Consider the following 26,805-nt stretch of genomic DNA (forward strand, 5'->3'; position numbering starts at 1 on the left):
TTCCTATTGCATTTAAAATCTTCTTCTTTCATTTCACTTGTATTCCAATTAACACACTACTCACGGTCTTTTACTTTGTATTGTTTTAATTCAGATCATATATTTCTTGTCATATTATTGCTGTTGCAAATCCTACACAGCACCCTTCCATGGTCTTCATCTATTGCATGATCTTCCTGAGCTTTATTTCCATTGTGGTTAAAGTTATTCTCTCAAACACTATGCAAATTTCTATCACTCTCACTGTATCTCACCACCTACCTTTGCATAAGCTCTTTGTTTTCTGGAGTCAGCTCACATTATTTTTCCCCTCTAATAAGAGTCTTATCTCTTAAAGAAAAGAGCAGTGACCCCTTCCACCAAGAACATACCTTTTTCTGAGGAACCACAGTTGTGTGAATGCAGGTAGATTTTTTACATGGGAACAAGTTCTTCCAGCATTTTTACCTACACGTTCCACGACAGTTGGGCACATTGGTCCTTTCAGCAGAACCTGCCTTAGGCACTTAACCTTTCATGGCTCAGGCACCCCAAGACAAAAAAAAAGTGGCCCAAATGAAAGAACAGATCAAAGCTCCCCAAAAAATACAGCTAAAGAATCAAGAGATACTAACCTATCAGATGCACAGTTCAAAACACTGGTCATCAGGAAGCTCACAGAACTGGTTGAATTTGGTCACAAATTAGATGAAAAAATGAAGGCTATGCTGAGTGAAATAGAGGAAAATGTACAGGGAAACAACAGTGACAGGAAGGAAACTGGGACACAAATCAACGGTGTGGACCAGATGGAAGAAAGAAATATTCAACCAGAAAAAAATGAAGAAAAAAAGAATTCAAAAAAATGAGGAGAGGCTTAGGAACCTCCAGGACATCTTTAAGCATTCCAACATGTTAATCATAGGGGTACCAGAAGGAGAAGAGGAAGAGCAACACATTGAAAACTTATTTGAACAAATAATGAAGGAGAACTTCCCCAATCTGGCAAAGGAAATAGACTTCCAGGAAGTCCAGGAAGCTCAGAGAGTCCCAAAGAAGCTGGACCCAAGGAGGAACACACCAAGGCACATCATCATTACATTACCCAAGATTACACAGAAGGACAGAATCTTAGAAGCAGCAAGAGAAAAGGACACAGTTACCTACAAAGGGGTTCCCATAAGACTGTCAGCTGATTTCTCAAAACAGACCTTACAGGCAAGAAGGGACTGGCAAGAAGTATTCCAAGTCATGAAAGGCAAGGGCCTACATCCAAGATTGCTCTATCCAGCAAAACTTCCATTTAGAATGAAAGGGCAGATAAAGTGCTTCCCAGATAAGGTCAAGTTAAAGAAGTTCATCATCACCAAGCCCTTATTATATGAAATGTTAAAGGGATTTATCTAAGAAAAAGAAGATCAAAAATATGAACAGTAAAAATGACAGCAAGCTCACAGTTATTAACAACCACACCTAAAACAAAAACAAAAGCAAACTAAGCAAACAACTATAACAGGAAAGAATCACAGAAATGTAGATCACATGAGGGTTATCAGCAGGGGAGTGGGAGGAGGAGAGAGGGGGAAAAGGTACAGAGAATAAGTAGCATAAACGTTAGGTAGAAAATAGACAGGGGGAAGTTAAGAATAGTATAGGAAATGTAGAAGCCAAAGAACTTATCTGTATGACCCATGGACATGAACTAAAGGGGTGAATATAGGTGGGAGGGGGTGTGCATGGCAGAGGGGAATAGAGGGGGGGAAATGGGACAACTAATAGCATAATCAATGAAATATATTATTTTTAAAAAAGAGTCATCTCCTTTTCACCTTCTATAAAAAGTGGCGAGTTAAGTGAAATATCACAGTTATTGCTACACTTCTCCAAAGGACCTTCTATCTGTTCTCTATTTGTTGGTACTTTAAATGTCATAGAATACTCTACTGGTATGCTAATCAATTTCATCTTTGTCCCTAAATTGATCACATAAAAGATAAGGTGGGAGTTGTGAACACCAGTAAACCCACTGGAGGAGGTACTCACCAACAAAGGAGGCACCAACAGATAAAACCCAAGTACAACAAAAGACCCCAACCAATGGAGAAAAGTGCAACCCTAGGACATTCAGACAAGGAAATCAAAGAGGCCTCACCACTGAGTCCCACAGAACTCCTACCATAAAAGTTCACCCTACAAAGACAGCTAACAAAGAAGAGCATTGGGAATCACAGAAACAAACAAAAAGACTCACCTAAAATGGGGAGACAGAGAAAGAACCTGCAATCAAAAGGGATGGAAGACTCCCCACTAAAAGAGCTCAGTGAAATGGAGGCAAGTAAACTATCAGATATAGATTTCAAAAGAACAGTTATAAGGATGCTCAAGGAGCTAACAGAAAGCTATAAGGAACTGAGTGAGGACAATAACAGTGTGAAAAAGGAAATAGAAACTATAAACAAGAACCAGGAAGAAATGAAGAATACAGTTACTGAAATTCAAAACACACTGGAAGGAATTACAAGCAGGCTGGATGAAGCAGAGGACTGAATTACTGAGCTGGAATACATAGAAAGGTAGAAAAAAATAACCTGGTAGAGCAGCTGCATGAAAAAAAGACTTAAAAATAAAGATAGCTTAAGGGAACTGCAAGACAACATGGAACTTAACAACATTCGTATCATAGGAGTACAAGAAGAAGAAGAAAAGGAGCAAGGGATAGAATACCTTTTTGAAATAATAATGACAGAAAACTTTCTGAACACGGAGAAGGGAAAAACTATGCAAGTTCAGGAAGTACAGTGTTCTTATCAAGATGAACCCAAAGAGGTATACTCCAAGATACATCATAATTAAGTAACCAAGTTATAAAGACAAAGAGATAATCATAAAATCAACAAGGGAGAAACAGGGTAACATACAAGGGTGCTCTGATAAGACTAGCAGATTATTTCTCAACAGAAACACTGCACACCAGGAGAGAATGGCAAGAAATATTCCAAGCAATGAAAAGTAAAGGCCTTCAGCCACTACTACTCTACACAGGTGAGGTTCTCAATTAAAATGGAAGACAAAATAAGGAGGTTCCAAGACAAAGGAAGGCTGAAAGAATACAACTCCACCAAATTAGAACTATAAGATATGCTGAAGAGAATGCTATAAGAAGTGGAAGAAAAAGTGAGAAAGAGAGGAAGACAGGAATAAAGGGGGGATGAATAAGTACTTATCAATCATCTTAAATATTAATGGATTAAATGCTTCAATCAAAAGAGATGAGATAGCTGAGTGGATAAGAAAAGACAACCCATACAAATACATCCTACAAGAGACCCATCTCAGAACAAAAGACCTACACAGACTGAAAGTGAAGTGCTGGGAAAAAATATTCCAAACAAATGGTAAGGAAAATAAGCCAGTATAACAATACTTCTATCAGACAAAATAAACTTTACAACAAAAGACATAAAAAGAGACACTGAATGACATTTCATAATACTCAAAGGAAGAATCAACATTGTAAATGTATATGCACCCAACATAGGAGCAACCATATATATAAGGAAAATCTTGGAGGAGATCAAGAAAGATATACATAGCAACATACTTATACTAGGGGATTTTAACACCCCACTGTCAAAAAAAGGATAGATCTTCTGAAAAAAATATCAACAAGGATATTGCAGCCTTTAACCATGCCCTAGTTTCAATGGACTTAACTGATATATATATAGAACTTACATGCCAAGTAGCAAAATACACATTCTTTTAAATTGCACATGGAATACTTTTAAAGATAGGCCACATGATAGGACACGAAACAAACCTCAGCGAATTCAACAAAATGTAAAATATATTAAACATTTTTTCAGACAATAAGGGCCTGAGACTAGAAACCAACCTAAAAGAAAAAAGTCAAAAACCCTCAAATTTATGGAGATTGAAGAGCATGCTAATAAACAATGAAGGAGTTAATACTGACATCAAGGAAAAAAATCAAAAAGTTTCTAGAAACAAATAAAAATGAAAACATAACAGTCCAAAACTTATGGGACTCAGCGAAGGCAGTCCTGAGAGGGAAGTTCATAGCAAAATAGGCCTACCTAAAAAAGATAGATTTATTTCAAATAAACAACCTAACCCAACATCAAAAAGAACTGGAGGAACAGCAACAAACAAAGCCCAGAGGGAGTAGAAAGAAGGAAATAACACAGATCAGAGCCGAATTAAATGACACAGAAACTAAAAGAACAATCCAAAAGATCAAAAATCCAGGAGCAACATTTCTTTGAAAAGTTGAACAAAGTCGACAAACCTTGAAGCAGACTCTTCAAAAGAAAAAAAGAGAGAGAGAGAGTGGACCCATATAAATAAATCAGAAATGAAAGAGGAAAGATTACAACTGATATAGAAATACAAAGGATTGTAAGGAATTACTAAGAACAACTATATGCCAAGAATTTTGAAAACCTAGACAAAATAGAGAAATTTCTGGAAAAACATAATCACCCAAACCTAAATGAAGAACAAGGAGAAAGCCTGAACAGACTGAAAACAGCTGGTGAAATATAAACCAGTAATCAAAAAACTCCCAACACACAAAAGCTGTGGATAGCAGGGTTTCACAAGAGAATTCTACGAAACATTTAAGGAAGAGCTAACCCCTATCCTTCATAGACTATTCCAAAAATCCAAGAAGAGGGAAGATTCCCAATCTCTTTTTATGAAGTCAGCATCATCCGAATCCCAAAACCAGATAAAGACACAACAAAGAGAGAAAACTACAGGCCCATATTGTTGCTGAACGTAGACGTTAAAATCCTCAACAAAATATTGGCAAACAGCATCAAACAACACATTATAAAGATCATACACCATGATCAAGTGAGATTCATACCAGGGATGCAAGGATGGTACAATATTTGCAAACCAATAAATGTAATACATCACAAAAACAAAAGGAAAGAAAAAAAATCACATGATCATAGCAATAGATGTGGAATAATCATAGCACTCATTTATGAAAAAAATACTCAGGGACTTCTGGCCAAGATGGAGGCATAAGGTAGATACACTGTGGCTTCTCACACAACTAAAAGGAGGACAACAGCAAATTTAAAAATAAAAAACAACCAGAACTGCCAGAAAATTGAACAGTGTTGAAGTCTGACAACCTAGGAGTTAAAGAAGAAACATTAATCTGGACTGGTAGGAGAGGTGGAGACAGGCACCTGGGTGGAGAAAATTCATAGCAAGGCAGTGGCTGGAGGACTAAGGCAGGCAAGGTGGTGACTTGAAGACCAGGTGAGGGGGCCACTGGCAGACTGGGTTGTCCTACATTTGTGTACAGATAAATTGGGAGTAACAACTGGGGAGTGAGAAAGTCTGCACAACCCAGGGTTCCAGCACAGGGAAATAAAGCATCAAAACCTCTGACTGAAAAGACCTGTTGGATTGTGGCAGCAAGAGAAACTCCCAGCCTCATAGGAGAGTTCGTTGGAGAAAATCACAGAGTCCTAGAACGTACACAAACCCACTCACCCTTGAATCGGAACAAGAAGGGCCCAATTTTTTTGTGGGTAGCTGGGGAAGTTACTGAAAGCAGGCTGAGAGCCCAGCAAGCAGCATTGTTCCTTTTTAGACAACTTTCCTACATAGAATGCCACAATGCAGTGACCTGGGTTGCCCTGTCTTAGTGAATACCTAAGGTTCTGCCTCTTACTATGTAACAGGCACTCTGAGATGAAAAATAAGGCCCAAATGAAAGAACAGATTGAAGTTCCAGAAAAAATACTAATAAGCCAAGAAGAGATAGCCAACCTATCAGATGCAGATTTCAAAACACTGGTAAGTAGGATGCTCATGGAAATGGTTGACTATGGTCATAAGGTAGAGGAAAGACTGAAGGCTATGAAAAGTGAATTAAAGGGAGATGCACAGGGGACCAACTGTGATGGGAAGGTAAACGGGATGCAAATCAACACTTTGGACCACAAGGAAAAAATGAACATTCAATCAGAATAGAATGAAGCAACAAGAATTCAAAAATATGAGGAGAGGTTTAGGAGCCTATGGGACAATGTTAAACATTCCACATCTGAATCATAGGGGTGCCAAAAAAGAAGAAGAGGAATAAATTGGAACTTATTTGAAAACATAATGAAGGAGAACTTCCCAAATCTGGCAAAGGAAATAGACTTCCAGGAAATCCAGGAAGCCCAGAGAGTCCCAAAGAAGTTGGACTCAAGGAAGCACACACTAAGGTGCATCATAATTATATTACCCAAGAATGAAGAGAAGGAGGAAACTTTAAAAGCAACAAGAGAAAAGGAGACAGTTACCTAGAAAAGGATTTCCCATAAAACTATCAACTGATTGCTCAAAAGAAACTTTACAGGCAAGAAGGGGCTGGAAAGAAGTATTCAAAGTCATGAAAGAAAAGGACCTACATCTAAGATTACTCTATCCCGCAGAGCTATCATTTAGAAAGGAAGGGCAGATAAAGTGCTTCCCAGATAAGGTCAAGTTAAAGGAGTTCATCGTCACTGAGCACTTACATAAAATGGTAAAGGGACTTACCTAAGGAAGAGAAGATAAAAAAACTATGAACAGTAAAATGATAACAAACTCACAACTATCAAAAACCAAACCTAAAAAACAAAAACAAACTAAGCAAACAGCTATAACAGGAACAGAATCCAGGAAATGGAGATCACATGGGGGGTTATCAGTGGGGAGCAGGAGGGGGGAGAATTCAGGAAAAGGTACAGAGAATAAGAAGCATAAATAGTAACAAGAAAACAAATACAGGGAGTTTGAGAATAGTATAGGAAATGTAGAAGTCAAAGAAGTTATATGTACAAACCATGGACATGAATTAACAACGGAAGAATGTGGGTGGGAGGGGGCTGCAGGGTGAGGGGAATAAGTCGGGAGGAATGGGACAGCTGTAATAACATAATCAATAAAATATATTTTAAAAAGAAGAAAAAAACACTCAGCAAAGTGGGAGTATAGGGAACATATTTCAACATAATAAAGTCAGTAGATGAAAAACCTACAGCCAACATTATATTCAATGGTAAAAAAAAAAAAAAAAAAAAAAAAAAACAATTAAAAGGAAACCTTCCCCACTAAGATCAGGAATAAGACCAGATATCCACGTTCATCACTTCTACTCAACATTGTATTGGAAATCCTAGCCACAGTGATTGGAAATGTAAAAGAAGTAAAAGACATCCAAATTAGAAAGGAGGAAGCAAAATTGTCATTGTCTGCAGAAAATATGATAGTGTACATAACAAACCCAATACACTCCACCAAAAATCTACTAGATCTAGTAAGTGAATTTGCTAAAACAGTGAGATACAAAGTCAATATTCAGAAATGAAAGGCATTTTTTTACACCAACAATGAAATATCAGAAACAGAAATCAGGAAATAATCCCACTTGATATAGCAAGAAAAATAAAACCTAGAATAAATCATATCCAGGAAGTAAAAGACCTGTACTCAGAAAACTACACAACAGTGAAGAAAGATATTAAGGAAGACACAAAAAAATGTAAGCACATATCATGTTCATGGAATACACCAATTAATATCATCAAAATATCCATACTACCCAAATCAATTTGTAAAGTCAAGACAATCCTTATTAAAACCAACCATATATTTCATAGAACAAACAATTCAAAAAATTATATGGAACCATAAACAACATCGAAGAGCTACAGCAATTTTGAGAAGGAAGACCAAAGTTGTAGGGATCGCAGTACCTAATATCAAATTATATTAAAAGGCCTCTATAATCAAGACAGTCTTGTACTGACATAAAAACAGACAAATAGACCAGGGGAAGAGAAGAGAGAGCCTAGAAATAAACCTATGTTTCTATGGTCAATCAATATTTGACAAAGCATGCAGAAGCATAAAATGGAATAAATATAGTCTCTTTAACAAATGGTGTTGGGAGATATAGACAGCTACATGCAAAATAATGAAACTCAACCACCAACTTACATCACACAAAAAAAATAAAGTCAAGATGGGTAAAAGATTTAAATACAATTGTGATACCATAAAGGTACGAGATGAGAAGTTAGGCAGGAAAATCTCAGATATTCCAAGCAGCAGTAGTTTCACTGATACATTTCCAAGAGCAAAGGACATAAAGGAAAGAATAAACAAATGGGACCTCATGAAAATAAAAAGCTTCTGCATTGCTAAAGAAAACATCAGCAAAATGAAAAAGGAACCAACCATATGAAAAAAAATACATTTGCCACTGACACCTCAGACAAGGGATTGATCTCCAAAATGTATAAAGAACTAACACAACTCCAAACCAGGAAGACCCAATTAAAAAATGGGGAAAGGACCTGAACAGATACTTCTCCAAGGAGGACATACAGAGGGTCTGGAAACATATGAAAGAAAGTTCAACATCACTAGCCATCAGAGTGATGCAAATTAAAACCACAATGAGATACCACTTCACACAAGGCAGAATAGCTGTTGTAAACAAATCAAGAATCAACAAGTGTTAGAGAAGCTGGGGAGAAAAGGGAACCCCTAATACACTGTTGATGGGAATACAGGCTTGTATACCACTGTGAAAAACATTATGGAATTTCCTCAGAAAACGAATAATGAAAGTCCCCTTTATCCTGCAAATCCACTGCTAGGATTATATCCTAAGAACTAATTCATAAGAACCTATGCACCCTAATGTTCATAGCATCAAAATTTACAATAGCCAAGTGCTGTAAGTAATCTAAGGCCCATAAGTAAATTAGTAGATTAAAAACAAACAAACAAGGAGCACCCAAATACATAAAGATAAACTTGGAGGACTTCAAGAAAGATATTGACAGCAACACAATTATAGTAGGGGACTTTAACACCCCATTATCAAAAATGGACAGGTCTTCCAAACAAAATATCAACAAGGATATTGTGTCACTTAACAATACCCTAGAGGAAATGGACTTCACAGATATATAGAGAGCTTTTCATCCCAAAGAAGCAAAATACACATTCTTTTCAAATGTACATGGAACTTTTTCAAAGATAGAGCACATGATAGGACACAAAGCAAGCCTAAACAAATTCAAGAAAATTGAAATCGTACCAAGCATTTTCTCTGACCACAAGGGACTGAAACTAGAAGTCAACCCCAAAGGAAAAAACCCAAAACACTCAAAATCATGGAGATTGAATACCATGCTATTAAACAATGAGTGGGTCAAGAACGAGATTAGGGAAGAAATCAAAAACTTTCTGGAAACAAATGCAAATGAACTCACAACAACCCAAAACCTATGGGACACAGCAAAGGCAGTCCTGAGAGGGAAGTTCATAGCAATACAGGCTTACATTAAAAAGATAGAAACATTTCAAACAAACAACCTAACACTACGCCCACAAGAAATCAAGGAACATCAACAGACAGCCCAGAGCAAGCAGAAGGAAGGAAATAACCAAGATCAGAGCAGAGATAAATGACATAGAGACTAAAAGCACAATTCTAAGGGTCAATGAATCCAGGAGCTGGTTCTATGAAAAGATAAACAAAATCGACAAGCCTTTAAGTAGGCTCATCAAGAAGAGAAGAGAGACGATCCAAATAAACACAATTAGAAATGAAAGAGGAGAGATGACAACTGATACCACAGAAATACAAAGGATTGTAAGAAATTACTATGAAGAACTGTATGACAAAAATTTTAAAACCTAGATGAAATGGACACATTTCTAGAAAAATATAATCTTCCAAAACTGAATGAAGAAAAGGAAAAAACGTGAACAGACCAATAACAGCAGACGAAGTTGAAGCAGTCATCAAAAAACTCACAACACACAAAAGCCCTGAACCAGATGGTTTTTCAGGAGAATTCTACAAAGCATTTAAGGAAGAGCTAACCCCTATCCTTCACAGACTATTCAAAAAAATCCAAACTGATGGAAGACTCCCAAACTCTTTTTATGAAGCCGGCATCATCCTAATCTCAAAACCAGATAAAGACACAACGAAAAAAGAAAACTTCAGGCCAATATCGCTGATGAACATAGACACTAAAATTCTCAACAAAATATTGGCAATCCACATCCAACCATACATAAAAAAGATCATACACCATGACCAAGTGGGATTCATCCCAGGGCTGCAAGGATGGTACAATATTCACAAATCAATAAATATAATACATCACATCAACAACAGCAAAGATAAAAATCGCATGATCAAATCAATCGATGCGGAAAAAGCATTTGACAAGACACAGCACCCATTTCTGATAAAAACACTCAGCAAAGTGGGAATGAAGGGAGCATTCCTCAACATAATAAAGGCCATATGAGAGACCTACAGCCAACATCACACTCAATGGACAAAAACTTAGAGCTTTCCCACTAAGATCAGGACCAAGACAAGGATGCCGTCTCTCACCACTCCTATTCAACATAGTATTGGAAGTCCTAGCCAGAGCAATCAGAAAAGAAAAAGAAATAAAAGGCATCCAAATTGGAAAGGAGGAAATGAAACTGTCAGTGTTTGCAGATGACATGATAGTGTACATGGAAAATCCTATAGACTCCAACAAAAAAATACTTGACCTAATAATGAATTTGGCAAAACAGCTGGATACAAAGTCAATACTCAGAAATCCAAGGCATTCATGTACAATAACAATGAAACTGAAGAAACAGAAATCAGGAAAAAAATCCCATTTGATATAGCAACAAGAAAATAAAGTACCTAACAATAAACTTAACCAAGGAGGTAAAAGACATGTACTCAGAAAACTACACAACACTAAAGAAAGAAATTAAGGAAGACACAAACAAATGGAAGCATGTACCATGTTCATGGATTGGAAGAAGTAACATCATCAAAATGGCCATACTACCCAAAGCGATTTATAGATTCAATGCAATCCCTATTAAAGTACGTGTGACATATTTCACAGATACAGAACAAACATTTCGGAAATTCATATGGAACCATAAATGACACCGAATAGCTGCAGCAATTTTGAGAAAGAAGAACAAAGCAGGAGGGGTCACAATATCTGATATCAAACTCTATTACAAGGCCACTGTAATCAAAACAGCCTGGTACTGGCATAAAAAGAGGCACATAGACCAATGGAACAGAACAGAGAGCCCAGAAATAAATACAAGTCTGTACAGTCAATTATTATTTGAAAAAGTAGGCAGGAGCATAAAATGAAGCAAATATACCCTCCTCAACAAATGGTGTTGGGAATTCTGGACAGCTACTTGTAAAAAAATGAACCTTGATCACCAGCTTACGCCATACACAGAAATAAATTCAAGGTGGATAAAGGACTTAAATATAAGTTGTAACATCATAAAAGTCCTAGAGTAAAACTTGGCGGGAAGATCTCATGCATTCCACGCAGCAGCATCCTCACAGACATGTCCGCTAAAGCAAGAGACATAAAGGAAAGAATAAACACATGGGACCTGAACAAAATAAAAAGCTTCTGCATGGCTAAAGAAAACAGCATTAAAATAAAAAAAAAAAAAGACCCAACAGTATGGGAAAACATATTTGCCAATGATAACTAATAGAAGGGTTTAATCTCCAAATTATATACAGACCTCACACAACTCTCTTCTAAGAAGACAAGAGTCCCAATCACAAAATTGGCAAAGGACTTGAACAGACACTTCTCCAAGGAAAACATACCGAGGGCCCAGAGACATATGAAAAGATGCTCAGCATCACTAGCAATCAGAGAGCTGCAAATTAAAACCACAATGAGGTACCATCTCACACCAGTTAGAGTGGCCAACATAAACAAATCCACAAACAAATGTTGGAAAGGATGCAGAGAAAAGGGAACCCTAGTGCACTGTTGGTGGGAATGCAGACTGGTGAGGCCACTGTGGAAAACATTTTGGAATTTCCTCAGAAAACTAAAAATGGAACTGCCCTTTGACCCAGCAATTGCACTGCTGGGATTGTACCCTAAGAACCTTGAAAAACCAATCCAAAAGAACCTATGCACCCCAATGTTTATAGCAGCACAATTTACAATAGCCAAGTAGTATAAGCAACATAAGTGCCCATCAACAAACAAGTGAATCCAAAAACTATGGTATATTTATGCAATGGAATTGTACGCAGCAGAGAAAAAGAAGGAGCTTCTACCCTTTGCAATGGCATGGATGGAACTGGAGAGCATTTTGCTAAGTGAAATAAGCCGGGCAGTGAGGGACAAATACCATATGATCTCACATTTAAATGGAACATAATCAACAGATTCAAAAAGCAAACAAAATATAACCAGAGACATTGTAGCTAAGAACAGTCTAACAATAGCCAGATGGGTAGTGGGGAGTGGGCAGTGGGGGTAGGGGTTTTCAGGAACTACTATGAAGGACACATGGACAAAATCAAGGGGGAGGGTGGATGTGGGAGAGGGAGTTGGGTTTGGCTAGGGTTGGGTGGAGTGATTGTGAGAAAATGCAAACAACTGTAATTTAATAACAAAAGAAAATTTAAATAGGAACAGTAAAATGACAACAAACTCACAACTATCAACAACTAAACCTGAAGAAACAAAAACTAAAACAAACTAAACAAACAATTAAAACAGGAACAGATTCACAGAAATGGAGATCACATGGATGGTTATCTGTGGGGAAGGGAGGGAAGAGAGTTGTCAAAAGGTACAGGGAATCAGTAGTATAAATGGTAGTTACAAAATGGATAGGGAGAGGGTAAGAATAGTATGGGAAATATATAAGCCAAAGAACTTATATGTATGACCCATTCACATGAGCTAAGGGCTGGGGAATCCGGTTGAGGACTTTGCAAGGTGGAGGGGGATAAATGGGGAGATGGGACAACTGTAATAGAATAACCAACGAAATATATAGTTTGTAAAAATTTTGTCGTTATTTAATAAAATTGATCATGTGAATAACTTATGACCCAACACTACTCCTAGGCATTTCTTCAACATATACCACCTATAGCATAAAAACAGAACTCCTAACAGCAATGTTCATGACAGCCAAACCTGAACACAGGCCAATAATCTATCAGTGGCAGACAGGAAAAAATATAGTGTTATACTGAAACAATGGGCTATTATATAGCAGTATAGCATTCTAAGGAGCCACACTTACAGACATCAATATCCATAAATTTCCAAGATACAATTTTGAGTTAAAGAAACAAGTGTCAGTAGATTATAACATCATTATGTTAATAAAAAGGCAAACCTAAGCAAATATGTTGTTTATAATTGCATATGTAAATATTAAAAAATTAAAGAAAACATAGAGGATCATTAATGTAGAATTTAGGATTATGATTATTTTTGCAGTGAAGTACAATGTGATTGTGGAAAATATAAATGCTAACTTATTGGTATTCTGTTTCTTAAACTGAGTGAATAAAACCTGAAGAATGTTCTCTTAATATTATCATTCTTTTAACTATGCAGTGCTTTTTAATGCAAACTTTTGATGTGAATGATATATTTCATAGCAAAAAATAATTCTTAAGGTAGCCTCCTTTTGAGTTCCAATTCAAAATAAAAATTTCTGTCATGGGTTGCAGGTCCAAAGTAATCTGGTCTTTCTCTACCAAATCATTTCCTATTATTCCCTAGAATACACTTTATAATCTATGTACTTTTTAATGCTATTTACTTTACCTGTAATGTTCTTTGAGCTCATTACTGCCCATCTAAACAAAGCCTATTCTTAAAAACTGACTTTATGCTCCAGTGTCTTCAGGCAACATCCCACAAGTATCCAGTCACATGTTTACTTCATTCTTCTGTATATTCCTTTTGCTTTTTAAAATTGGTAGCTCCACACCACACGATGCAACACTTCTTTGATGTCTGATTAGTTCATGGGCTTTAATATTTGTTTTATCAATGGTGTGCTTTTTTTGAATCTGTTGCGACCAAATGCAGTTCTGAACTCACTAAACACATTCAGTAAATATTTGTTGATTGCCAAAATTGGTTAAAAATCGGTATCATGGAATTTATGGAAAGTTATACATATGTAATGCATTTAAGAACATAGAGAAAAATAAACACAAGTAGTAAAACAGAGGTTCTAATGTAATACATAAAGATTTTTTCCCTTTTACATAGCCCATAGAGGCAAATGGACATGGCTAAATTACTTCAAAACTGTTTATTTTATTGAATTAACTGAACATACTGGAATTAGAAACAGTGAACGAGTGGACTCCACATTACTGAAGTTTTGAGTGACTGCTTAGGATAAAATTAAATAACTGACATCATACCACATACAGATATTCAAAATTTCTGGCAAAAACCCAGTCCTAAAACTCCTACTCCCCTTAAACTGCAATATTTTTCAGATGCATGCATAAGCAGATTTTATATCATAAAATGACAGTTTTCATGAAGACATTGCTGCAGTCAGGTTTTTTTTATAGCTGCAAAACCACTGAATGGAATAAAATTTATTCCATAGTCAAAACGTTTCCTTCGTCTTTATCTAGTCCAATTGAAAACTTTTGTAATGACCTCTCACACAGTTGCACCTATTCTTTTGAAGTTTTCCTGAAACTTGTGGAGCTCAAACTATTTGAATTTGTACATAAAGTTTCTGGTTTTCTATGCACTAGAATGATTCTAATGTCATTCCCAAGCTTGGTTTCTCTAGGGGATCTCTCAGTAGATGTAAAGAAAACTGATCAAACATTTGCTTTAGAGATAATATTTGGAAAGACCACACGACACGATATCTGTTTGTATTTGTGATGAAAAGAGATGAGAGATAATTTTAAATAAATTTCCCTCCATCAGGGTTCCAACATTTATTTCTCAGTCTGCAGCTTATTCAACTGTTTTATCTTCATTATATGAGCAATGTTCTCTCATGGAAGGACTCACATACCAAATGATGTGATTGAATCAAAATAGAGCCTGAAAGCCAAGTCCACCAACAAAAGCGGTGGTTTACATCTGGATGCCAAATCTGAAGCTGCTAGTGTTGAACTTATTGCTCAATGAGAGACTATCTAGACAATAAATCTTGAAAGCATTAACCAACATAAATAGTGGGACTGATTGGTGGGAGGAGATGAATATGGTTGTTGTTTTTTTTTTTTTTTCCCTCCAGCTTTTTTTTTTAATTGTTGTTCAAATACAGTTTTCTCCATTTCCCCCCCAACATTCCCACCCATTCCAGTCATGGCCACCTCCCACCGTTGATCCTATCCCCCTTTGATTTTTCCATGTGTCCTTTATACATGTTCCTTGATGGCCCTTCCCCCTTTCCCCCCTGTTATCCCCTCTCACCTCCCCTCTGGTTACTGTCAGTTTGTTTATTTCGATGTCTCTGGTTATTCTGCTGGTCTAATACCACTATCTGTTCTTTTTTTTCAATATATACTTTTATTTTTAAGTCTTTTTTATTGTTGTTCAAGTACAGTTGTCTTCATTTCCCCCCAAATATCTGTACTTATATAGGAAAGACATTTTTAGAATATTAAATAAAGTTCTTATAAGACTTTGCATTTTCTAAAAACCTTTTTGTATTTCTATGCATACAAAAATAATGCCCATAATTCAGAAAACTGTACCCTTCTTTTGTTTTATGTTATAAATAATAATATTTGGCTGCATATCTTTTGATTATATTAAATTTGTTCTTATTACTTTCAAGAACATATGGGATATTTATATATAGTAAATAAAAGTAAAAAAGGAAAAACACTTTTGTGGAGTCACCATGTAATTTAACATTATATAAACACTATATTTATAATGGGGTACAGAGGCTGGGTCCCTTGAGAATGGGGGAACAGCCCCCCCACAATATTGTTTTCAGGCAAGATTGGGCACAGGATGCCCACTGAGTGGAAAGTATAACATTTAAGACAAATTGCATAACAAAGGAAAATTAATAGCCAGGCCTTCCTGAAGGGTAGAAGTCTGCTGCCCAGGGTGAATTGTGTATGTGACAATGAGCCTATGCAGTGATTTGTGACATACCCAGGGGAGCAAATGTCCTTCCTGGATGTCTGTGCATCACTGGGGACTCTTGCCCTGACTAAAGATGGCAGCCAAAAGGTGGTCAAAGAAACTGGGGAGCTGACAAAAATGGCAGACACTAACGTACCATAGGAAAGGCCGGATATGATGTCACATTGGAAGTTCCGAGATGAGTATTTAAATTAGAGCTGGCTGAAGGTCTGACAGAGAGGAGAAAGCCTCGAGGTCAGAGGAGGTCTGCAGGGGAGGTCTGTAGAGAGAACTTCAAAGAGAGACATGACGAGAGGAGGAGGTGTGCCTGGAGAAGACAGAGGCAAAACTAAGGGAGCTGCAGGAACCAATAGGCCAAGCAGACATATGAGAGATATTTGGAGCTGAACTGTGATGAAGAATGCTAAGCTGCAGACTTCTGCTTCTCTGAAATACATATGGAGAAGTCAGTCTCTTGGTATAGGGAATTTTGGTATGGGACTTTAGAGCTTGGAGCAAGCCCTCTCTCTCTGGGGTTTTGGCATTTTGGACATTCTAGACCTCTGGCCCTGCTCCTTGCACAGATGGATGCACTTGTGGGACCAGAACATGTGGGTCCCACCAATGACTTATACCCTGCATGGATGGGAGCCTACTCCTGGAGGGAGGGTCCCATACAGGGATGCAGGCCTCCCTGGGCTCCAGCATTTGAGTCACCAAGATCCAGTGTAGCATGGCACATGGTTTCCTGAACTGCTACACAGAGGCTGAGGACAGTGTGCCCCAGATCCTGAAGGAGAGAGCTGCTCTGAGAGGATGGCAACTCTGAAACCCACAACTGGACATTCCAGAGAGGATGGAGATCTGTTTGCATGACTGGCTGATGTATTGATAAATATATGGGGAACTTCTGGACGTAATTTTGGCTTGTAGCCTTGTACGGAGAAAGGTAAGTTCTGTGTCTTGTGGGAGAGGAGGGCTCTGAGCAGGAGTGCTCTCAGCCCCCACAAGGTTGAAACCCTGTTAATAAAAACCTGTATTCTTCAACACTAATTGTTGAGTCATGTAAATTGAAGGTGCCAAGTGGCCAGCCCCCAGTTTGCCTGCTTATATTGTTAAGATCTAAAATTTTCTTAGAGAGTGAAAGCTTAAACTGCAAAATAAACTCTTTAAGATTTCTTTCCCATATAGCATGATATACTGACAGGAAATGAAATATTTGTTAATCAGGTAGGCTGAAGTGTTTCAGATGAAATGATCTAAAATATGTTTTGGCTTATTATTAGCATCAACACAACAGTTGGGTGAATTCAGAGATTTATGTAATTGTGTGTACAATTGTATTTTTTTCTACCTCCCCTTAAACTCTGGAAAAATAGCTCTTTCTTACCATTCAAAGGTAAAATGAAAGAGACAATACAATTAGGAAATGTTCTGTATAACAGTGGGCCATTTTTAAATGCCCATGGATGTGTTTAGGGTAAGATGAAAGCTATTGTACTTGGCCCTTCTTTTCTTTCAGATTGTGAAATTCTTAGTGTGTGTTTTTGAACAGACAAGGTTGTGATATAAGTGAAAGGTGAAAGAGTAATGGCCAAACTTCACTGCTGGTTTTATCAAAATATTTTCATACTAAAATATGCCCTCCTGGGAAGCATTGACAGATGGAGTAAAGTAAAACAATCCACAATACCTGAGAATCCTACACAGTGCCAGCTGGATCCATTAAGAGGCTGTGAAGAAATGTCAGCTGTTACTAAAGGAAGTCCTCTGAGATCAGGATGCAGAAGATTGGTTTGCAAATGCCTCCCCTGCAGGGGCTCTGGTAATGTACTGTAATCTGAACCTGTAACCATCACTCACTAAATCCAGTGCTAGTGGATCAAATAGCTAGTGCTATTTGTGTAATACAGCTCCAACTAAACTGATGATCCATTTATTTTATTTAATGTACCTATTCAACTCATTTGGAAATACAGGGGGTGGATATTTGTCCGAGGCATTATATAATCCTTCTCTCCTGATGATTAATGTGTTAGTATTTGTAATAACACTGAAGATAAAAATTGCTATATAAGTAATAGCCATTATCCTGTGGTACATACAGCAGCAGCTACTCCATAAGGAAAAGAAAAACAAAACCCAAGACAACAGTACATAACCATGATAAAAAGTCAGATTCAGACTTCCTCATCAGCCATACCCTTTACTCTACCACGCACTGAAGTAAAGCAATTGCGTAAAATGTGCCAAAGTTCAGTAAACCATATCTGAAGAGAAGGAAAACTTCATGGGTAGCAAAAAACAAAAACAGAAACAAAAAAACCAAACAAAAAAACAGATATCTCTGCAGCCCTATTATGCTTACAGTATTGCATGCAGTATGAAACTGCAATCTTAGCTTGGCCAAAAGACAGACTAGTTAGTATAGCAATGCTTTGCTCAGTTGCTGCTGCTAGCTTAGTGCTGTGGTGAGTGGGAAAGCCTTGTCATGGTCACTGCCTCACCCAGGTCTCTGGCATAACCACTGTTGTCATTGGGTAAATTATAAATGACAAAACAAAATTCAAATTTAAGTGCACTTCACTTGTAATTAGTGTACAAATCGAATTAGGAGCATAGACGGAAATGTTTGTCATTCGAAATGGCACACTGACCTGTCTATAATTCCATGAGTGAACCACTAGAAGCCTCATAGAAGCACTTTCCTTTTTAAAAAGCTTCTTAATGTTAAGTAACACTTCAGAGCTGAGCCTCAAATCTCAGAAAGGCTCTAAACAGGGATACATTTCTAAAGAAGCTTTCCCCAGAATTTTTAATTTTACACAACTTTTCATTATTAGCACATATTTATCATCTACTACTATAATGATTAAAAAAATAAAGTACATTTTAAAATACAAGAAATAAGAAAGACAGAAAAACAGAATAAATGAACTGACATAAGACAGTGCATGTAGCCCCGTCTAGTGTGACTCAGTGGATTCAATGCCAGTCTGTGAATTGAAGGGTCACTGGTTCTATTCCCAGTCTAGGGTGCATACCAGGGTTGCAGGCCAGGTCTGCAGTAGGGCACACAAGAGAAGCAACCACACATTGATGTTTCTCTCCTTCTCTTTCTCCTTCTCTTCCTCTCTCTAAAAATAAATAAATAAAATCTTTAAAAAAAAAAGAAAGTGCATGTAGCACACTTAGAACCATATATATGTATTCTATATATATTGGGCAAGTTACCTAACCTGCCAATTCATTTGGATTGTTCATGTCTAAGAGAGGATAGTACCATTTATTATGAAGAATAAGGGAATTAATGTATAAAGTTTTAGAACATACTGTGGCACCCTATATTCAAAACAAGAGAACTTAGCGCTTGAACTCTCTCTCTCTCTCTCTCTCTCTCTCTCTGTATTCCTTATTAATTAAAACAAAAACCTTCTTATTATCATAAACTGGTGATAATCTTATCGTGGATCAGCAATTTCCTTCAGACATGCATTTGGAAACACTGGTCTAGAAGAACCAAAGTAACCTATGATTTCAGATACTTGGGACCGGGAACTAGTTTGTAATAATCAAAGGGCCCCAAAGAAGAACATGTTTTATCCTAATGAGTGTTGATTAAGAATGGTTATCAATATATAAAATTCTCCAGTGTCATATATCATATATTTTTACTGATTACTTATATGGAAATATAACTATACTACTTAATTTTCTTTTATTTTTCTTTTTTCTATAATTTTTAAAAATTTATTTATTTTTATTCACTTCCAATTGTCTGCATTTTCTCCCCATCCTTTCAACCTACCACAGCCAGTCCCACCTCCCTCTCTCAACTCTACCCTCCCCCTTGATTTTGTCCTTGTGTCCTTAATAGTAAGTAGCTCCTATAAAACCCTCTCCCCATTACCCCCCCCCACACTCCGCTCTGGCTATTTTTCCAATGTTCTTAATTTCAATGTCTCTGGTTTTATTTTGTTTCCTTTTTTTTTCTATTTATTATGTTCCAGTTAAAGGTGAGACATATGGTATTTGTCCCTCACCACCTGGCTTATTTCAATTAGCATAATGCTCTCCAGTTCCATCCATGCTGTTGCAAAAGGTATAAGCTCCTTCTTTCTCTCTGCTGTGTAGAATTCCATTGTGTAAATATACCATAGTTTTTGGAACCACTCGTTTGCTGGTGGGCACTTAGGTTGCTTCCAGTACTTGGCTATTGTAAATTGTGCTGCTATGAACATTGGGGTGCACAGGCTCTTTTGGATTGGTGTTTCAGGGTTCTTAGGGTATAATCCCAGCAGCGGAATTGCTGGGTCAAAGGGCAGTTCCGTTTTTAGTTTTCTGAGGAAATTCCATACTGTTTTACACAGTGGCCACACCAGTCTGCATTCCCACCAACAGTGCACTAGGGTTCCTTTTTCTCCTCATCCTCTCCAACATTTGTTTGTGGATTTGTTTATGATGGCCATTCTCACTGGTGTGAAGTGGTATCTCATTGTGGTTTTAATTTGCATCTCTCTGATGGCTAGTGAAGCTGAGCATCTTTTCATATGTCTCTGGGCCCTCTGTAGCTCTTCCTTGGAGAAGTGTCTGTTCAAGCCCTTTGCCCGTTTTTTAATTGGGTTTTTTGTCTTCCAGGAGTGGATTCATGCGATTTCTTTATATATTTTGGAGATCAGCCCCTTGTCTGAGGTATCATTAGAAAATATGTTTTCCCATACTGTTGGATCTCAAATTACAACTCTACTGTTGTAATTTGGTGCTGTTTTCTTTAGCCATGCACAAGTTTTTTATTTTGATGAGGTCCCATTTGTTTATTGTTTCCTTTATGTCCCTTGCTTTAGGGGACATGTCTGTGCGGGTGTTGCCGCGTGGAATGTCTGAGACTTTCGTGCCAATATTTTCCACAATGACTTTTATGGTGTTACGACTTATATTTAAGTCTTTTATCCATCTTGAGTTTATTATTGTGTATGGCGTAAGTTGGTGAATGAGTTTCATTATTTTGCACGTAGTTGTCCATATCTCCGAACACCATCTGTTGAAGAGGCTGTCTTTGTTCCATTTTATGCTCCTGCATGCTTTGTCAAATATTAATTCACCATAAAGACTTGAATTTATTTCTGGGCTCTCTGTTCTGTTCCATTGGTCTATGTGCCTCTTTTTATGCCAGTACCAGGCTGTTTTGAATACCATGGCCTTGTAATAGAGTTTGACATCAGGTATTGAGATCCCTCCTCCTTTGTTCTTCTTTCTCAAAATTGCTGCAGCTATTCGGTGTCATTTATGGTTCCATATAAATTTCTGAAATGTTTGTTCTATATCTGTGAAATATGTCATGGATACTCTAATAGGGATTGCATTGAATCTATAAATTGCTTTGGGTAGTATGGCCATTTTGATGATGTTAATTCTTCCAATCCATGAGCATGGTACATGCTTCCATTTGTTTGTGTCTTTCTTAATATCTTTCTTCAGTGTTGTGTAGCTTTCTGAGTATAGGTCTTTTACCTCCTTGGTTAGGTTTATTCCTAGGTACTTTATTTTTCTTGTTGCTATATCAGTTGGGATTTTTTTCCTGATTTCTGTTTCTGCAGTTTGGTTGTTGGTGTACAGGAATGCCTTTGATTTCTGAGTATTGACTTTTTATCCAGCTGTTTTGCCAAATTCATTTATTAGGTCGAGTCGTTTTTTGGTGGAGTCTATAGGAATTTCCATGTACACTATCATGTCATCTGCAAACAGTGAAAGTTTCATTTCCTCCTTTCCAATTTGGATGCCTTTTATTTCTTTTTCTTTTCTGATTGCTCTGACTAGGACTTCCAATACTATGTTGAAGAGGAGTGGTGAGAGACGGCATCCTTGTCTTGGTCCTGATCTTAGTGGGAAAGCTCTAAGTTTTTGTCCATTGAGTATGATGTTGGCTGTAGGTCTCTCATATGGCCTTTATTATGTTGAGGAATGCTCCCTTTATTCCCACTTTGCTGAGTGTTTTTATCAGAAATGGGTGCTGTACCTTACAAATGCTTTTTCCGCATCTATTGATATGATCATGTGATTTTTGTCTTTGCAGTTATTGATGTGATGTATTATGTTTATTGATTTGCGAATATTGTACCATCCTTGCATCCCTGGGATGAATCCCACTTGGTCATGGTGTATGATCTTTTTTATGTATGGCTGGATGTGGATTGCCAATATTTTGTTGAGAATTTTAGTGTCTATGTTCATCAGCGATATTGGCCTGAAGTTTTCTTTCTGCGTTGTGTCTTTATCTGGTTTTGGGATTAGGATGATGCTGGCTTCATAAAAAGAATTTGGGAGTCTGCCATTAGTTTGGATTTTTTTGAATAGTGTGTGAAGGATAGGGGTTAGCTCTTCCTTAAATGCTTTGTAGAATTCTCCTGTGAAACCATCTGGTCCAGGGCTTTTGTTTGTTGGTAGTTTTTTGATGACTGCTTCAATTTCGTCTGCTGTTATTGGTCTGTTCACGTTTTTTCCTTTTCTTCATTCAGTTTTGGAAGATTATATTTTTCTAGAAATGTGTCCATTTCATCTAGGTTTTAAAATTTTTGTCATACAGTTCTTCATAGTAATTTCTTACAATCCTTTGTATTTCTGTGGTATCAGTTGTCATCTCTCCTCTTTCATTTCTAATTGTGTTTATTTGGATCGTCTCTCTTCTCTTCTTGATGAGCCTACTTAAAGGCTTGTCGATTTTGTTTATCTTTTCATAGAACCAGCTCCTGGATTCATTGACCCTTAGAATTGTGCTTTTAGTCTCTATGTCATTTATCTCTGCTCTGATCTTGGTTATTTCCTTCCTTCTGCTTGCTCTGGGCTGTCTTTGTTGTTGTTCCTCGAGTTCTTGTAGGAGTAGGGTTAGGTTGTTTGTTTGAAATGTTTCTATCTTTTTAAGGAAGGCCTGTATTGCTATGAACTTCCCTCTCAGGACTGCCTTTGCTGTGTCCCATAGGTTTTGGGTTGTTGTGAGTTCCTTTCCATTTGTTTCCAGAAGGTTTTTGATTTCTTCCCTAATCTTGTTCTCGACCCATTCATTGTTTAATAGCATGCTATTCAGTCTCCATGATTTTGAGTGTTTTGGGTTTTTTCCTTTGAGGTTGACTTCTAGTTTCAGTCCCTTGTGGTCAGAGAAAATGCTTGGTATGATTTCAATTTTCTTGAATTTGTTGAGGCTTGCTTTGTGTCCTATCTTGTGGTCTATCTTTGAAAAAGTTCCATGTACACTTGAAAAGAATGTGTATTTTGCTTCTTTGGGATGAAAAGCTCTGTATATATATCAGTTAAGTCTATTTCCTCTAGGGTAGTGTTAAGTGACACAATATCCTTCTTGATATTTTGTTTGGAAGCCCTGTCCATTTTTGATAGTGGGGTGATAAAGTCCCCTACTATAATTGTTTTGCTGTCAATATCTTTTTTGAAGTCCTCCAAGATTTTATTTATATATTTGGGTGCACCTATGTTGGGTGCATATATATTTACAATGTTTATGTCTTCTTGGTGGATTCTTCCTTTGAGTATTAAGAAGTGATCTTCTGGCCTCTCTTAATGGTCCTTTTTTGGAAGTCGATTTTGTCTGATATAAGTATTGGTACCCCTGCATTTTTTTCCCTGTCTGTTTGCTTGGAAAATTTTTTTCCAGCCCTTCACTTTCAGTCTGTGTAAGTCTTTTGTCCTGAATTGGGTCTCCTGTAGGCAGCATATGTGTGGGTCATGCTGTCTTATCCATTCAGCTATTCTATGTCTTTTGGTCGGAGCATTTAATCCATTTATGTTTAAGGTTATTATCGATAGGTAGTTATTCATTGCCATTTTTTCCTACCCGTGTTCCTCTGTCTTTCTCTTTTCCTTCCTTTCCTTAAAGCAGTCCCTTTAGCATCTCTTGCAGAGCTGGTTTGGTGGAGTTGTATTCTTTTAACATTGTTTTGTCTGGGAAACTCTTTATTTGGCCTTCTATCTTGATTGAGAGCCTTGCTGGATAAAGTAGTCTTGGTTGCAGGCCTCTGGTTCTCATTACTTGGAATATTTTTTGCCATTCTCTTCTGGCTTGGAGTGTTTCCATTGAGAAGTCAGTTGCTAACCTTATTGGGGCTCCCTTGTATGTTACTTCCTGTTTCTCCCTTGCTGCCTTTAAGATCCTATCTTTATCTTGGAATTTTGCCATTTTAATTATGATGTGTCTTGCAGTGGGCCTCTATGGGTTCCTCATCTTGGGACTCTCTGTGTTTCCTGAATTTGGGTGACTTTTTCTCTCCTCAGATTAGGGACATTTTCCATCATTACTTTTTCAATCAGGTTTTCTATTCCTTGCTCTTCTTCTTCTCCTTCTGGAATTCCTATTATACGGGTATTGTTACGTTTCTTGTTGTCCTGCATTTCCCTTAATCCCTCTTCATTCTTTCTGAGCCTCTTTTCCTTTTCTTGCTCATTATGGGTGTTTTTTTCTACTTTGTCCTCCAGCTCGCTGATCCGATCCTCTACTTCATCAAGTCTGCTTTTGATTCCTTCTACTGTGTTCTTCAGTTCAGAAATTGTAGTCTTCATTTCCTCTTTGCCCTTGTTGATAGTTTCTATTTCCTTTTTCATGTTGATATAGATTGCAGTGAGTTTATTGTAGTTTCCCTGTAGTTTCTGGTAGTTCTCTTTGAGCTCAGAGATCTCAGTGAGCTTCCTGATAACTATTGCTTTGAACTCAGTATCTGATAGTTGACTTGCCTCTTTTTCAGTTAGCATTCTTTCTGAGGCTTCCTCCTTTCCTTTCATTTGGGGATTGTTTCTTTGTCTTCCCATTGTTTGTGACACTCTTCTTGTTAGCCTCTGATTCTTAAATTGATGTATTCTGACTCCCTGGTTTTATGGTATGAGCTTCTATGGTAGAATGCCAATGGGATTCAGTGGTGCTGTCTCCTTAATCTCCTGTGCTCACTGGTCTTGAGCTGATGTTTATGGGTGTAACACGGTCTAACTCTGGTCTTTTCAGCACTCCATGTTTCTTGTCTCTCCGTCTGATTTTTCTTTTTCTTTTTCTTTTTTTTTTTAGTTAAATGTATTTTATTATCATTGATTTTTCTTATAATCCTATCTATTTTACTTTTCACTTCAGAAACATTATTCTGAAAACGGGTCTATGCCATGTAAAATATCCAAGACCACTTTATGTGAATGAGTCTTTATGCTTTTTCTTGTAGAGTCTGCTCTCCCCCTGCTGCCTCCCCCTTTCTACAGTCTTTTTTTTTTAATATATTTATTGATTATGCTATTACAGTTGTCCCATTTCCCCCCCCACTCCACTCCATCCTTCCCACCCCCCTCCCTCCCACATCCCCCCCCCATAGTTCATGTCCATGGGTCATACTTATAAGTTCTTTGGCTTCTATATTTCCTACACTATTTTTACCCTCCCCCTGTCTATTTTCCACCTATCATCTATACTACTTATTCTCTGTACCTTTACCCCCCTCCCCCTCCCTCTCCCTTACTGACAACCCTCATGTTCTAGTTGTTTGCCTAGTTTGCTCTCGTTTTTGTTTTATGTGTGGCCGTTAATAACTGTGAGTTTGCTGTCATTTTTACTGCTCCTATTTTTGATCTTCTTTTTCTTAGGTAACTCCCTTTAACATTTCATATAATAAGGGCTTGGTGATGATGAGCTTCTTTAACTTGACCTTGTCTGAGAAGCACTTTATCTTCCCTTCCATTCTAAATGAAAGCTTTGCTGGATACAGTAATCTTGGATGTAGGTCCTTGCGTTTAATATTGGGTAATATAATTATGATGTGCCTTGTTGTGTTCCTCCTTGGGTCCAGCTTCTTTGGGACTCTCTGAGCTTCCTGGACTTCCCGGAAGTCTATTTCCTTTGCCAGATTGGGGAAGTTCTCCATTATTTGTTCAAATAAGTTTTCAATTTTTTGTTCTTCCTCTTCTCCTTCTGGCACCCCTATAATTCAGATGTTGGAACGTTTCAAGGTGTCCTGGAGGTTCCTGAGCCTCTCCTCATTTTTCCAAGTTCTTGTTTCTTCATTCTTTTCTGGTTGGATGGTTGTTTCTTCCTTCTGGTCCATACCATTGATTTGAGTCCCAGTTTCCTTCTCATCACTATTGGTTCCCTGTACATTTTCCTTTGTTTCTTTTAGCATAGGCTTCGTTTTTTCATCTGTTTTTCGAACAGATTCAACCAAGTCTGTGAGCATATTGATAACCAGTGCTTTGAACTGTGCGTCCGATAGGTTGGCTATCTCTTCGTCGCTTAGTTGTATTTTTTCTGGAGCTTTGAAGTGTTCTGTCATTTGGGCCATTTTTTTTGTTTGTCTTGGTGTGTCTGTTACTTTAAGGGGCGGAGCCTTAGGTGTTCACCGGGGCAGGGTAATGCTGGTCGCTGCGCTGTGATGCTGTACTTGGGGGAGGGGCTTAGTGGGAGCAATGGCGCCTGCCTCACTCTCCTCCGGATTTCAGTCTTTCACTCCTCTACCCACAATCAAACTGGGCCACTCTGGTGCTGGTTCCCGAGTAAGTGGGCCTGTGCACACTCTAGGCCCCTGTGGGTCTCTCCAACGACCTCTCCTGTGAGGCTGGGAGTCTCTCCTGCTGCCGCCCCAACCCCCAGGGGCTCTTTCAATCAGAGGTTTGAGGCTTTATTTCCCCGAGCTGGAGCCCTGGGTTACGCGGTCTGCTTCGATGCCTGCTGTTCCTCTGGTTTATCTGTGGGCGAATGTGGTGCCGCAGGGTGCTACCCGCCACTCTGCCTGCCCTGCTCTCCACCACTCTGAGTCCGGCCCTCTGGGTTTATCTGTGCAAATGTGGGGCCGCAGGGTCT

At 37.9% G+C, this 26,805-nt stretch overlaps 1 pseudogene; it reads left to right on the forward strand.

Annotated features, from left to right (window-relative positions):
• Positions 1-2,634: 2,634 nt before the first annotated feature.
• The window catches only part of LOC112321340 (L-lactate dehydrogenase A chain-like), an 83,464-nt pseudogene continuing 59,293 nt past the window's right edge, over positions 2,635-26,805 (forward strand).

The sequence above is a fragment of the Desmodus rotundus genome, chromosome X (genome assembly GCF_022682495.2).
Source record: "Desmodus rotundus isolate HL8 chromosome X, HLdesRot8A.1, whole genome shotgun sequence".
Classification (NCBI taxonomy): domain Eukaryota; kingdom Metazoa; phylum Chordata; class Mammalia; order Chiroptera; family Phyllostomidae; genus Desmodus; species Desmodus rotundus.